The sequence below is a fragment of the Silene latifolia genome, chromosome 4 (assembly GCF_048544455.1).
Source record: "Silene latifolia isolate original U9 population chromosome 4, ASM4854445v1, whole genome shotgun sequence".
NCBI lineage: Eukaryota > Viridiplantae > Streptophyta > Magnoliopsida > Caryophyllales > Caryophyllaceae > Silene > Silene latifolia.
In genome coordinates, this window is record NC_133529.1 from 72,386,730 (window position 1) to 72,399,416 (window position 12,687).

The window sequence follows — 12,687 nt, forward strand, 5'->3', positions numbered from 1 at the left end:
ATAAAGTGAGTATAACTGATTGGTGGATTATGTGTGTTAAGTGCGAGTTGCATATGTTACCAAGGTTATAGAACTTGGCCTTGTTGTTCATACTTAGAACTTGAGAATTTGGTAACTCGAGTATTGTTGCTTGGGGTTTTAACATGGAGTAGGGTTTATGATGAGAGCTTAGAAGGAAACACCTCTAGGGAGTTATTGGTCATTGGTGATGAAAGTGTTACTTGGAAGTTTGAGTTGAGCTTGAGGTTAGCATAGTCGGTATACTTTTGTGAGTGTTGTGATGATTACATAAGAACCATGTTAGACGAGAGTTGTTGTTAGTTTTGGAATCTCATTTGGGTATTCACTTTGCCGTAATGAGGATTAGTAGTCAGAGTTCTTTGGGACGATAGAATATGCAAAAGAACTTTTGGATTTGGATTTTTGATTGAGAGTTTTACCATTTTGAGAAACTCATGGTTGACACTAGTTGGATACGAGTATAGCTTTGTTAGAAGCTTTGACCTTATCTCGTGGATGTTGTTTGTAGATGTTGGATTTGAAGTGGTGAAATCACACTTATAGTGAAGTACCTTGTTTTATGGAATAACTTAGGAGGAAGTAACACAAGTGTTTTGGGGAAATCCTTAAGAGTGTTGTGGTTATGAGTTTTGATGTTAAGGAAGTTTTCGGAACCGTTTAGGATGATGTTGTTGTTTGAGGTTTGAGTACCTGACGTTTCCTTGTTGCCTAACTCATCTTCTTATTTGACCATAAGCGTTACCATTCATACCTCTCTTCCTCGCTTCATCTTGCTCCTCCCTTAAGTTTGATGCTAGTGGCCTATAAAAACTCTACCCTTGACATTCTTATTGTTTTGACTTCAATTTTACCTTATGAAGTTCATCATAGCACTCCTTGTTGGTTAAGTTTGAACTCTCTTAACGTACCTTGTTTTTATGCTATCTAAGTTACCTTACTTTAGTTCAATTTCTAAACATCTCAAGCTACCAGTTTTGATTCGTTGTTAAAAGTTGATGTTACTTTTGAAAAACCTTGCCTATTTTAAAAAAAAAAAAAAAAAAAAAAAAAAAAAAAAAAAGCTTTGAAAATGAAAATTTGATTCAATTCCCTATTTGTCCCTTGGGTATAGACTTCTTTATCATGATTTTAATTGCTAAACCTGTGATTTCTTTAAATTTTATCCAATTTCGGTTAATTTTGATCTGTTTATGATCCCTTGGTGAAAGTTTAATGTTTTATTTTCAAGAATTTGACTCCCTTTTTGAGTTTAAAAGTGAGACTTTTATTTCTATTTTGGCTTTTGCAAAAGAAAATTTGAGTGAATTACCTTTTCCTTTCGATTTTGACGTTGATCGGATGTTAGAACTCGTTATTGAAGACGTTTGATAACTTGTTCTACGCTTGTCGGCGAATGATTTTTGCTTTAAATTTGTCTTTGACTTGGAAGGTTAGCGTTCTTGTGTGCACGAAAAGAGCAAGTTCGTTCCATGAATGAGACTTATACTTTTGAAAACTCTCCGTTAATGTTTTTGAAAGTGTTTTGATTTTGATTTATACCAATGATTTACCTTTCGACCTAGTTTTGTCGGAAAATTTTATTTGAAACTTTTGAAAGAATTTTAATTCTTCTTACGATAAATAACCTTTTAAATGTTTTGGTTACCGATTCCAAAACTCCGGTTTTATTTTATATAACCTTTCATTTCCACTTTCAAGTTTCGAGGACGAAACTTTTTAAAAGATGGGGTGATTGTAACACCCGCGAATTTCCACTTTTAACATTTAAAATTTATTAAACCGTTTGATTACTTTATTTTATATTTTTGAATTATTCAATTTGATTCATTTTATTTCAAACATGATTTCTATAAAAGTAATATATATAAAACTCATTTATATAAAAATACGTATTATTAAATTGTATTTTTAAGACATAATTTATATAAGAATATATGTATACGTATTTTGGTCGGGTAATAATAATGACAGTAATAATAATAAATTCCGTCTTAACTTCCGTCTAGCATAAGACCGTCATAATTCATTAGTAAGGCTAATTTATTTCGGACCAACCCGATTTCGACAACACAACATCCTCACCTACTCTCTTACTCTCTAAGTTAAACAATTTATTATTATTATTATTATTATTATTATTATTATTATTATTATTATTATTATTATTATTATTATTATTATTATTATTATTATTATTATTATTATTATTATTATTATTATTATTATTATTATTATTATTATTATTATTTATTCCCTTTTCTCACTTCTTCTTATCCACCCGTCCCCATCCCCTTTCTTGTTCTTTTCGCAGCAAAGAAAATCAAACCCAGCTGTAACAACAAAACCCAAATACACCATTGTTACCCCCTTTCATCTGGAGATCCCGTCTTCATTTTTCGACCAAAGGCCATAATGTTAGTACCATTCTCTTCCTCATTCCTTCCTCTTTCTTTCAAGGTAAGCAAGTCTCGTTTTTGTTGTGATTTCAGTTTGACCCGCCTCATAATAGTCCCGATTTCCAGCTTCTTTATTTCGTTTTCTTGCTCCTAGTTGAAGAAACTGAAGACCCGGAGGGAAACTCGTACTCTTTAGGCGCTTTCCTCGGAGTTTTGAAGGGCAAAAAGGTAACGGTGATAGGTTACTCGACAAATGTCGACATTTCTGTCTTTTGTGTCATTTTTATGCTCTTGTTTGACAAAGTTTGAACCTTTATGTTTTTCTCATTTGTCTGTAAATTTTCCGTCTCAAAATGATGCTGAACTGGGGTGTTTGAGTTCTGTTTTTGACACTGTTCCATAGAAATTATAGGAGTTGAATTGGGTATCTTAAAAGAGAAATTGGGACGGTTTTGAGTCGATTTTTTGCGGGTAATCGAGTGGCTGTTTTGGGACGAGTGTGTGAGGACCAAGTTCGGGCTATTTCGACTTTATTCTTGGGATGAAACGGACTGATATGACTCGACTTTCTGGTTGGGACTCGGGACTGTTTTGCACGGGTTTTAGGCATAAATGCGGGCTGTTTTGAGATGGAAGATGAGGCGTTTATAGGTGTTGTACACAACTGTTTTAGCAACATGTCCTTGTGGTGTTTGCAGCTTATATCGATGTTGTTTGCAGCCCGTTTTGGGTAGTAGTTTGCAGCTTATTTTGGCTTGTTTTGGCCTGCCTTGTGGTCTGGTTTTGGGCGTGTTGTGTGGTCATTTTTTGGGTCAGTCACGGCCTGTTTTGGAATTCGGTTTTGGCCTGCTTTGGGGAGTGTTTTGGTGGCCTGTTACGGCTTGTATTTCGGCCTGTTTTACTGATCTGTTTAACACGCTTGTGGTGGTCTCAGTATTGCTTTGTTTTGGGCTGGCTGGGCAGGCGGTGTAATCGCCACGGCTGCCTAGGCAGTGGCTGGGCAGGTTGTTCGCGGCCTAGTTGATCACGGGGTTGGTCACGTGTGGAGCTAAGCACAGCTTGTGCAGTCCGCTACCCTCTTTATTCCTTGTTCTATGCTTTCTAATGTCTTATATTATGCCTAGAACATGCTTAGTAACTCTTGGTTCATTCATAAATCATATTGTGTGCTCAGAAATGGTGAGAATGTGGGTTATTTACATTTTATCTCGTATTTTGTTTGATTCATTCCGTTATATACCACTTGTTATATTTTGCTAAGGTAACGTATATAAATGAAATTAAATGCTCGTTATGTTATGCAAGTATGAAATGGCTTAGTGAATCTCATTAATGGAATATTACTTGCTTATTAGATTTTATTTAAATATTTAATTGAAAAGAGTCGTATTCTTGTAGAAATGCCATAATACCATCGTTTATGCTTGACATACATTTTCGCCCTGCTTGTGCTGTTCTGGCAAGTACAGGTTTGACCTACTTGTGCTGTTCTGGCAAGTACAGGTTTGGCCTACTTGCGCTGTTCTGGCAAGTACGGCTTTTGGCCACTTGTGCTGTTCTGGCAAGTGAGTCTTATCTTAGTCTTTCCGCCACTTTCGTCTTTGTTAAAGCGATTGGGGTACTCGGTCTCCTTAGTAGTCGAGTCTTGGGTGCGTCTTTGTCTTTGGCGCACGTCGAATCGGGATGTACACCCGAGAATCTGCAGATTTAGACTAGGACCGTATTATTATCGTAGTCCTACCCGGGGAAATTATAGTCTAAGAGTGATAAATGTCTTGCATTATTTGGATGGTTACTTTGGTCATATCTCCTTGAAATGCGTGCTTGTGGCTAAGTGTTCGTGTTTGTTTCCTTGTCTTTCTTCTCCCATTTATTTTATTGTTGCGCATACCTTACTTACTTGATTATTCCATCATTTCTTTTATCCTTGTTGGTTTAAACACGTATGATCCCATGTTTAGTTATAAGTCGATTCACTCATAACTTATCTAATATGGTTATTTGTTCATGTCCTTTGTTATGTTCGTTTTGACATTTTGTGGCTGGGAGAACCTTGAGTTACTCCCCACTGACTGTGGCTTTCATGTTTACATGAATGACAGGTTTGTGAAGATGCATTTGTGGGGTTTAGACGTGTGAGCTAGCGAGCACCTTGGACTAGTAGTTGGTTTATTAGGATTGCTTAGACTCACCTTTTGTTGTATTGTCATTCGAGGGATATATTTTCCCTCACCTTGACTATCACGGTTGTATAATTTAATCTTTATTTCCGCATTCTTTATTTGTGTTTTATGTTTTAATGAACCCGCGCTTTAATTTTTAAAAGTTTCGAAAATTTCCTAATTTTCGCTTGAATTTATAGCTTATATTTTCCGCTTTATCGCGGGGGTTCACAGAAGTAATCTACTCGATCGAACAGATTATCACCAAACCACTCGATCGAGTAGAAGTAATCTACTCGATCGAGCACCTCTTGCAAAAACTCCTCGATGGGCTCCTTAAACTGGTCGATCGACCAGTCTTGAGTACATAAAGCATTCGATCGAATAGTGAACCACTCGATCGAGCTATATAGGCACGTTAGGACTTGAATTGCTTCCCGAACTCAGCTCACGCGTCTTCCAAGTGTTAGATTTCCAAGCTCCGGCTCCTTATTTTCCATGAATGCATACAATTGGGACAATTAAGGCTCGATTTAGCTCCTCTTCGGTCAATTCCTGCAAATTACAAATAACGGACCAAAGTAGAATATTCGGGGGTATTTGTAGCCAGATGCTACATAAAAAGCACAGAAGTGCGTGTAAAAATGAGGTGAAAACCTTATATAAAAGACACGCATCACTCTCTCTGCATAAAAATGGAGAAGTGCCTCATTTCAATACAATAACATGAAGTAACATTTCGTTGCAACAAAATTCGAAATGTCAAAAATAAATAAGAAAGGGAAAGACAGGTCCATACCTGTCGTCCCCGGCCACCAGCAAGGGCCTCGATGGCTGTAGCTCGCAGACGGTTGGCCATCCTCCACAGCTCTATGTACCTAGACGGTGCCACCTACATTCAGATACAAAGAAGGTTCAGAAAAGAAGCAAATGCATTCCTATGCAACAAAAATGATAAAAACAGCCAAAGCTGGGGGCTTACCCTCCTCACAAGGTGCTGCCACTCCTCCAAACCAGCGTCCGTCACCTCCTCGCCGAAGTCGCGGATCTCCGAGATCGTTGTCATGCCCGCCGCATCAGTGTACTCCAGTGTCTCTGGGTAAGCTGGGTGCTCAACGCCTGCCACCTCGATCTCCTGCAAAGTTCGAATAACTCTTATTTGACGATCGTTCGTCATTTGTCAAATCAATTCAAAAAACGAATAACATGGTAAAAAATGCTTACCATGATCGGCCAGTACGTCAACTTCTGATGGACTAACTCAGAGTACTCCTCGCCAGGAAGAAGGAGGGCATCACCACTCGCGTCGGCCAAGTCAGCCTCTCTCTCAGCCGTAGAAGGCTCCCTTAACATCGTCTGTGGAGGATCGATGGGGACCGCAAAGGTGTCGCGAGAGCACTGTCGAGTCAAATGCTTGCCCAAGTACCACACAGGTCCTATGGGCGTCGTCAGCAGTAACCGACTCGAGCTCCGAGGACGAAGGACCTCAGCCACAAAAGCAGGAGCCTCAGGGTAGTCCTCCCAAGGTCTAGGCACCCACTAAAATAAGAAAACGAAGGGTAATTCCTATGATCGGCTCTAAAAGGGAAGGGGTCATTCCTATGATCACTTCTAAATAGAAAGACAGAAAAGGAAATAATCAAATAAAGGATCGAAGGTACTTACGTTGTTCAACGTCAGGGCATTCACGCCTCTCCGACAAACGTCGTAAGAAGAGCGTTGGCTCTTCCTACGGCACACCACCCAGTCCCTCACAACAGGGTACGCCCTCGGCTCAGGCTCCGTCCCCTTGGGCGCAAAGATAGGAAAGTAGGAGTACACCCACGCCTGCAGACAGAACAATGATTATTTACTACAATAATAGCAATAAAGAAATAAAGAAATAATGATCTTTCATAATTCAAAAGAAAGGTTCATACCTCCAACAGGAGCCCAGGACCAATAGCGGCAGGAGAAGTTCCCTTCTCCATCAGCTCTGGACGTACCATGGTCCTCATGTAACGGGTGAGGACCGCAAAACCAGGAGTAACCCAGTCCCAACGACCCAGGCTACTCAAGTCAGAAAGGAAGGGAAGGAGCTTCGTCGACAGCCTCTCCCCGTTGTCTCCGAGGTAAATTGAAGACAAGAACCACCACAGCCACAGACAAGCCTTCTGCTCAGCAGTACAAGGAGGAGGAGGCACCATCCGCGCATCCATCCTCACCCTCGCCGAGACCCTACCTGCGAAGTAGTCCCTGATGTAAGAACTCGGCACCAACCCGGGAACGCTGGCAGCACTCACCGCCAAGTTCCAGCCGATCAACCTCCTCGCCTCGGCTGAGTCTACTCTCATGGCCGTCGACGGCCTGTAGATACCCGTATCCGTCGATATTGGAATTTATAGAAAATCCGACAAACACCCGATGATGATAGGACGACATGTATTCACTTGTTGGCATTGTCATTATTTGGGTTCGTTTTACGATGTAGAATGGGCGTCGTCGATGAAGCGTTTTATTATTGATTTTTAATTTAAACGTTTTAATTCTTATTTAACTTAAATGATGTTTAAATTAAAGGTTTTAATTCATTTATTTTCTCAAGTTTATTTTATTGAAAATAAAATAAATATTTGATTTGAAAAATCATTTTATGAGTGTATTTGATTTGGAAAATCATTTATTTTAATGTATTATTTGATTTGAAAAATCGATTTCGAAAGTTGAAAACTTGTTTTAATCACACGTTTTTGAGCTCGTTTTCTACTTGATTTGGGCTCGATTTTTGATGCACTTTCGACCCAATCTCTTCCCCTCATAGCCCAATGTTCAAACCTCCATAAACCCACCCAATTCCTCTCCTTAACCACGAGCTAAAACAGCCCAAACACCACCCGCGCTGCTCTGTTTTGGACAGCACCAAAACCGACTTTCCAAGCCCCAAACCCGCTCCAAACTATTAGAAAACCCGTGCCATCAACACCCTACCATACCCTAGTATCCCTACCATATTCCCATGCCTTTCCCACCAAGAAAAACCCTCATAAAAACCCTAACAAACCCCCAAAAAGTTGCTGGACAGCAGCTATGCAAACCGAGACCCGTCTGCTTCCGCTCTCTTAAGCCCTACTTTAACTCCTTATAAATACCTCCCCTCTGCCATACATTCAATCCTCTAAGTTTTCCATACATACTGCCCTCACCCACCAGCAGTAACAAACCCGAACAAAATCCTAATTGCCTCTCAAAACCCTCGACAAAACCGAGAATCAGTTTGTGTGTCCTCCTTGGAACCCTTCGTTCAACCATCAAATCTCCATTAAAACTTGATTTTCTTGCTCCTAATTAACCATATAACATCCATATACATCTTAGATAAATATTCACGAGCCAAATTGACCTTGAGAGCACACGAATCCCCTCGAAAAACAGAGTGTCATACACTTTGTTTTCGCGGCCTTTCTTGTCTGTCCAGTTCTATTTGTGCTCGTTTTTTGTACCCAATAACTCAGAACGAGTGTGGTTTGTTTTAAGATCTCTGTTCTACTCTCTTTCTAGTTTTCAAAACATCTTTCAAATCTAATTTTCATTGAGAAACAAGTGAGAAATTGCAGTTTGAAAGTTGTTGTCCAGATTTACCAAAAAACGTGTTGTTGCTTTCTTCCTTCGTCGACGACGGCCCCTCGAGATAAAATCTATGATCGATTACGACCCAAGACGGTGTCAACGATACATGTAGATTGAAGGTGCATCAAATCCTCCTCTTCTCCCTTTTATTTCATTTTTTTTTATTTTTGTTTTTTATGGTTCGTTGTGTATTTTGTTTATCGTTATGCATCGTTTAATATCGCTAACTATGAAACTAGTTTAGTCCGAGTATGAGTTAAAGTACCACCATGAACACCCGCATTGAATCGAATTTAAAAGGTCTTACTCGCCAGTGGCAATTATCCTCGCTCGTTTACATATCCTCGTGTTCAAGGTAGGGCATTAATAAAACGATATTGACTTTGTTTCTCGCTTTTGACCCCTCACTCGTTTTGCTCAATTCGGCCTGCCCTAGGACCCTTTTGCATGTTAATTCAACCTCTGATTGTTAACATATGACTCAATCTGACGACTTTAGATCGATTTAATTACCTAATTAGACAGATTAGGGTGCTTCAACATAAGCATTAAAATCGGCTAACAATTCTCTAAATCAATTTAATCCTTCTTATCTTCCACATGATTTCTCGCTAGTATAAGAGTGCGTGATTAGCACCTTCTTATTAACACTCGACGAGTTAAATTAACTAGCGAATCTGACATAAACTGACCCATTAGGCCGTGTAGAACACTCGGTTTAGGCGAAGCCTTGTACCCTCTTTTGTCATCGTTTTCTAGTATATATCCAATATCGTTTTTCAATCGATCTAACTAATGAATCTAATTTAGGACCTAAGTTTAGCTATGTGATGGTCTCGTATGTCTTAGGCCGTGTGCTTGGCCATATTCTTTGTTGTTCTTGCTTCGTTTTTTATATTGTTTATTCATTGTTGTTTTGAAGTTTGTAATTTACATTTTGTTTATCGAGTCGTTTTTTGTAAGTTATTTGTAATTAGCTTTCTTTTTTAGTCAAGTCAAATGATTTCTAAAAACCTTAGTCTTGTTTGGTTAGATGGTTGTGCCCCAATTCATGTAAGAGCGTAGTAAATCGCATGTTGTTTGAAGCAACGTGGCCCGATTTATACTAATGCAGGCTTTGGTGCGTGACCTAATGTCTAATTCGATGAGATTAAGCGAAAGCACGTATTACGAGGAGTGACCCAAGGCCGTGAGTTATGTAAGCCGTGGGCCACCCCTTGTGCACATTTTCCTAGGCCAAATTGGTCGTGTAGAGTGTCGTGTATGGTGTCATGTATAGTATTGTATTTTAGATCGAGTTGTATCTTTAATTTCTTGTTGTGTCGGCATGAAATGCCTGGGTTGTAATAGGATAGATCCCAATGGCTCCCCCATTCCTCCTAAGCCGTGTTTGCGCATCTTTTATTTCAAATCAACCAACATGCTAAAACAACTTTGACAAAGTTAGTATTCATGCATTAAAAGAAATAGAAATTGTTGTAACATGTTAGGGTTTTAAAACGATGTTTGTATATCATATATCGTAGTAGCTACGACCTTGTTTGAAATACGATACTTGACTTAGTAGAGGCCGTTATTGACGGGCGGGATTAGGTGTCCTTATGGGCTTCCTATCACGTACCCTCGCCCCTGACTCAAGATCTATGGTTTGTGGATCCGTCTAAATACCATTGGATTACGAGAGTTATTTAAATCGAGTGATATAGGGTACAAGTCTTTATCTTTAATCACTCATAGTCGATTGGATTTATGCTTTTTGATGAAAGGTGTAAAGTGGACTTGAACGGTTCCAAGTTCCCATAAAACTTGGTGGCGACTCTAATTTATCTTAATTCGATTCGAAGGAACCTCGAGTTGATAATGCCCCTGTGGATCCCGCAGACACAGCTCCTGCGGGCGTTGTCCACACGGCCACACCAAGGTCTCCTCTCCACACAGCAGACTCGAGATCATGATGTAGTCCTCCAAAGTGACCCCGACCTCTCCAAAAGGCATACGGAAAGTCGAGGTCGTGTCCCAGTACCGATCAAGGAAAGCACGAATCAGGCAAAGGTTAGCCCGAATCTTCCTTTCCCTGATCGCCCTCCAAGCTCCTACCAAAGCCTCAAAGGCTCCCAGCTTGATGATGGCCTTCTCCCCCTCTGACAGCCTCCCAAAGGCATCCATCATCGCCGTGTAGCCAGAAAAGGACCTCAAATTCCCGGCATCCTGCAATGATTCAATGCAAAAGCTATCTTTAGCATAAGACAAATGAGAAATGAAACGGCAAATAAGTATGAGAAGTAATAGGAAATGATAAGCTCGAAACTTACCAAACTCCCCGTCGTCCTGTAAGACAGGTGGCTCTCTGCTGCCAAAATGAGATGTCTGCCATCTCATTTCTCGGCCCACTCGGGTGCAACCACAAGCTGGCGACCGCCTCGTCCCACGTCGGCCCTCCGCGGGACCTCCTCAACCTCCTCCTCCAACTCCTTCTCCTGTCTCTCTCCCTCCACGAAAGCACGAGAAGAGTCAAAGTCTACGTCCATGGGGTCTCTCCCCGACGTAGAAGGCACGTCACCTGCAAAGTCAAAACAAACAAGGTCATGTCAAGCCATTACAAGCTTTTTTCGAAGCCGTTTCAAGCATTTTCGAACATGAAAAGTGGCTTTTCTCGCCATCTTTGGCCATTTCTTTCAAAACCCGACCACACACGTGGTAGGTTGGGGCAATTCAAGTCTAAGTTCAAGCCTAGTTGCGGGTTTGAGTCAAAAGTTTGGCAGCATTTCGCTATAATAGCGATTATGCCCTAAAAAGTGTCCTGAAAGAGTTATCACAAATCGAAAATTCGACATGATAGCAAGTTTACCCGTTAGACAAGGGTTCCAAAACACCAAATTTCAGCAAAAATGGACAATCCTAAGGTCATTTTCGAAGCGGTTTTCGAAACAGTGAGAGACCGACTCATTTTTCGCCCAAATGCTCAATACTTCACGAAAATTCAAAAAGAATACATGGTTATGTTCCTAACATTACCAATTACCCATTTCTAATATCAATTTCGCAAGACAAATTCATTTGAGGCAAAAGCCCCAAATTTTCGACATATTGGGTATAAAAACCCTAATTTTTTCGATCAAAATCAAGCAAGAACGCAATTTAAAGCAAGAATAAGATACATACCTCGATTAGTCATGGTTTATGGCACGAATTGATCAAGTTTTGATGGATTGTTGTTGAAATTTGAGAGAGTTTAAGAAGAAACGTGTTTTGTGAAAATGAAATAAAACACGGCTTAATTGGGTTTTTACTCAGACAGGGACAAGCCCAAGAAGAGACGCAACACTTGCTGCGCCCCTTCCAAAAGCCGCGGCTTTTGCTGCGCCTGTTCCCCAGCAAGTCTTCAGCTCAAATTTGATAGTTTGTTATAAGCTTGTTATTTGTGAGCCCAAGTTTTGTGCGCCTCTTCTCCGACATCTTATATCATATATTTGGCTCTCTTGTGCATTCTTCTTGTCCACGCCCGCGTTTTTGACAGACTGCAAAACCGTCACAATATTTTTATATTCCCGGCAAGGATCCTTCTGACACAGTTCACGAGCTCATTCCTTTTTATCATCAGGATTTCGCTTGCAACAACCGAGCAGATTTCCGGCGATGTTTAGAACACACCTTTATCAACACCTTTATATGCCCAACGAGAGTTCATTATAGCCAGTGTACTTCTCGAGAAGCGGAGTTTGTTTGGAAGCAGACACAAGCAAATTTCCCCCATGAATGATTCAACCTAACAGAGGCATCCATATATTTCCCTAGCAATATGTCGTAGTGTTGCTCATGACGATCAAGATGTTCCTAGTCGTCAAAGTATACCTCTCTAGCGATATTTTGCAGTGTTGCTATTGACAATCAAGAGTTTATATGTTCCCCAAGCGAGATTTCGTTGCCATTCGCAGCCCACGAATTTCTCAGAAGCAAAGTTCGCTTGAGACCGACGCAAGCAGATTCTCCAGCAGTTTCTCCCAATGTCCTGCGGCCTTCAGACTTAGCCTTCAGAAATGTCAAGAAATTTCTTCAGACCTCAAGTTATCTTCAGACGAAAAGTTTCGCAGAAACGCCTTCAGTCCCGTTTCACCCAGGAGTCTCCCAGGTATGGTTTCTCCTTATGGCTAGCGAGCTTCCATATGTAGTCTAATGGACTTTAAACGACCCTCCCTGATAGTCGACAGACTCTAAAATGTTCCCGACGACAGGTCTTTGGTTCAGACCCCTTGAGCCGCCTTGCGTCGCCATAGTCGTCAGGTTGTAATCTTCGATTGACCTGATGGCTATACTTTGACTTTCGCCTTGTCCAACCCTCAGTCAAAGTGGGGGCTCTGTAGATACCTCATTTCTACACCTCTCGCCAACCACCCAGTGATGATTGGGCCGCATGTTTAGTACGCGGAATGATTTATGCCAGTCCGTAAGTTTATCGTCAGGTGATAGCTCAAATACTCGAGTCTACCCCTTGGTCATCATCT

General features: G+C 40.6%; 1 long non-coding RNA gene across 1 annotated transcript; it reads left to right on the forward strand.

The window, feature by feature from the left end:
- Positions 1-2,569: 2,569 nt before the first annotated feature.
- LOC141652292 (uncharacterized) lies at positions 2,570-4,742 on the forward strand. Its single transcript, XR_012547112.1, has 2 exons — positions 2,570-2,645; positions 4,520-4,742. It is a non-coding gene; the product is annotated as an uncharacterized LOC141652292 (long non-coding RNA).
- Positions 4,743-12,687: the final 7,945 nt, after the last annotated feature.